Source organism: Solanum tuberosum, unplaced genomic scaffold (assembly GCF_000226075.1).
Source record: "Solanum tuberosum cultivar DM 1-3 516 R44 unplaced genomic scaffold, SolTub_3.0 scf00031, whole genome shotgun sequence".
NCBI lineage: Eukaryota > Viridiplantae > Streptophyta > Magnoliopsida > Solanales > Solanaceae > Solanum > Solanum tuberosum.
In genome coordinates, this window is record NW_006238957.1 from 2002020 (window position 1) to 2005503 (window position 3484).

The window sequence follows — 3484 nt, forward strand, 5'->3', positions numbered from 1 at the left end:
TCAGAATCGTCTTTTGTGATTGATGTGAAGGCCAAACAAGGTCTTGATCCGACTTTGGTTGAATTGAAGGAATCAGTGCTTAAAAATTCCATTGAGGCTTTCTCCCAATGGGGAGATGGTGTGCTTAGATATCAAGGTCGTTTGTGTGTTCCTAATGTTAATGACTTAAAAGAGCAGATCTTGTGAGAAGCCCATAGTTCTCAATATTCCATTCACCTGGGAGCCACCAAGATGTACCGTGACTTGCGTGAGATCTATTGGTGGAATGAGATGAAGAAGGATATCATGGAATTTGTGACTAGGTGTCCTAATTGTCAACAAGTGAAGGTTGAGAATCAAAACCGGGAGGTTTATCTCAAGATATTAGCATTCCTACTTGGAAGTGGGAAGTTTTGAACATAGACTTCATTGTTGGTTTGCCTCACACCCGACGACAAAATGACTCAATTTGGGTTATGGTTGATCGAATGACGAAATTGGCTCATTTCATTCCCTTTAAGGTTTCTTATTCGGTGGAGGACTATGCTAAGTTGTATTTGATGGAAATTATGAGGTTTCATGAAGTGCCCTCATCCATTATCTCTATTCGTGGTACCTAATTCACTTCTTAGTTTTGGAAATCTTTTGAAAAGGGTCTTGGTACTCGTGTTAATATTAGCACAGCCTTTCATCAATAAACTGACGGGAAAGCAGAGCTTACCATCAAAACTTTGGAAGATATGTTGAGAGCATATGTAACTGACTGCAAGGGTAACTGGTATGAGTGTTTGCCTTTGATTGAGTTTGCATATAACAATACTTATCACTTAAGTATTGGCATGGCTCCATTTGAGGATTTATACGGTAGGAGGTGTAGATCTCCTATAGTTTGGTTTTAAGTGGGTGAGGTTGCTTTGATAGGTCCCGAATTGGTCCATGAGGCTATGGAGAAAGTTCAAATTACTAAACAAAGGTTGAAAACGGTTCAGAGTCGACAAAGTATTATGCCAATGTTAGAAGAAGAGATCTTGTGTTTGATGTTAATTATTGGGTCTATTTGAAAATGTCACCCATGAAGGGTGTAATGAGGTTTGGTAATAAAGGGAAGCTTAGTCCCTGATATATGGGCCCATATCAGATTTTGAGGCGAATTGGCAAGGTTGCATATGAAGTAGAATTGCCTAATGTGTTCGCATTGGTACATCAAGTTTTCCATGTTGCATTGTTGAAAGAGTGTGTTGGAGATCCGACATCTATAGCTCTCTTAGAAGGTTGGGAAGTTAAGGAAAATCTTTCTTATGAGGAAGTTTCGATTGAGGTTTTAGACCGACAAGTTAAGAAGTTGAGAAATAAAGAAGTTGCTTCCGTGAAAGTCCTTTGGAGGAATTAGTTAGTTGAGGGTGCTACTTTGGAGGACGAGGCCGATATGATGTCCCGTTATCCTCATTTCTTTCCCTCCGTCCCTACTCAAGCTTGAGATATCTAGCTCATCATGGTCCACTCTCTTTGGTGTCATGTGTCTTAGATATTCTCATAATTTCCTTATTATGTATGTTTTGAAAAGCCTATAACCTTGAGAAAACTGAGTTTACTTGATTGATTGTTACTTGTTTATGTGAATTGAGTATGAGTTGCATATAGACTTTAGGATATGATGTCTTGAACATGTTTAGCTTGGAGTTGAAGTTTCCTCCTCGAATATGTGCATTGATGAAATTGCATGCATGATGAGGTGCTAGATTAAGTTTCTACCTTTCTTATGATGTCGTAAACCTCATTCGAGGATGAATGTTCCCAAGGGGGAGATATTGTAACACCTCATATTCGAGAAAGGCCTAAAAAGGGGTAATGGGGAAGAACACACAGGTCAACACCTGAACCATGGACCCTTCACGGAGTCCTAGACGGGTCGTAAAGGGGACCACAGTCCGTGTGGTGGCCCGTGGAAAGTCCCCCAGGGCATGCTAAGCAAGGACCCTTCCTACGAGGGCCTTAACAACCCGTGGAGAAGCAGACAGGTTGTTATGACGCCCGTGTGGGGGAGGCAGAACCTACCTCAAAGTTTTCCTCCTCTCACGATCCCCTAAACGGTCCGTGAAGAGCCAAACGGCTCGTCAAGGTTGTCGTGAAGGAGCAAGGCGACAGAGGACCTCTCCCCAGGCCACTGTTCAAGGACCACGGCTGCCACAACGGCCTATGAGGTCCTTGATGGCTCATGAAGGGCACCATATAGGGTTGCATTAGCTTTAAGTCAGGGGCTTTTGGGTCTTTTTCTAATTATTCTACCCCAACACTATGTCGTTTTACCCATACCTAGAAGTCCTATATAAGTGTTTTTATCCCCAAATTTCACCAATTGAAATCATTCTCTCAATTTCCTAAAAGAAGAATAAGTCTTCCTCTCCCAAAATATTTCTCTCTCTAGAAAGCTTGAAGAATAAGGGATCAACCTAGGGTTTTAAGTCAAGTCTCCAATTCCTCCATTGAAGTCAAGATTTTTGTATTGAGGTATGTTAGTTTTCATCCATGGAGCTCTTTCCTCTATGGAGTTCTCAAATTCTCCAATTTACAAAGTTAGAATTCCCAAATTGAGTTAGGGTTTTCTTCCAAGTCATGGGTACCTTTAAATATTGATCTAGTTGATTTTTTTTATGATCTATCAAGCATGAATTGATAGAAGTACATGATTTTTAGATGATTTCCCATGAACCCATGTTTTCTAGATATTTATGATTGAAAGTGAGTTTTGAACTATGAAAGGTGAATTATGGAATTATGCATGTTCTTATGGAATTGATCAAATATGATGTAAATGGCTTTGAGAATGAAGCACCTATATTGTTGTTATTGTTAATTCTTGTGAAGGAATTTCTCACATAATTATCTTATGCATGTATGTGAATGGTTTTTCTCACATTAAGGATTCTAAGGTTGAAAGGTCTCCTCACCTAAAATGAATCAAAGATAAGGGGCTATTCTAAGAATGAGGCAAGCGGCGATTACCCATGACATTTAATGATAGACAAAAGGTGATTACCCATGTCACGTGATGTAAGGACAAGAGAATATTACCCAAGTCCCCTAAAGAAAAGATGAATAAGAATAATAGACATTTCGGGCGATTACCCATGTCCCATAAACTATATGCCAACATAGGATTATCTAGATAGACATTAGCTAGTGGATCCACATAAGCTAGAAAATTCATGGTTTTACCTTGGCAAGTAGAACACCCATTTTAAGTGTGGGAGACATTGGATTCCATGTTAATAGCTCACATGATCTTATATTTTGGTTATGGCTACTTCCAACAAGCAAGCTATGATAAACTAAGGTTACGTCAAGAAGTATCTCGCATCTGTTTTAAAATGGTGTCTACTTGCATTGACTATGTTTTATGATTTGTGTTTTTCACCTTTTATCTCATGTTTTAGATCGATCATTGCATACCATGAAATATATCTCTTCTTTAAGCATGTTTTCAAATGTTTAATGCATGGCTATC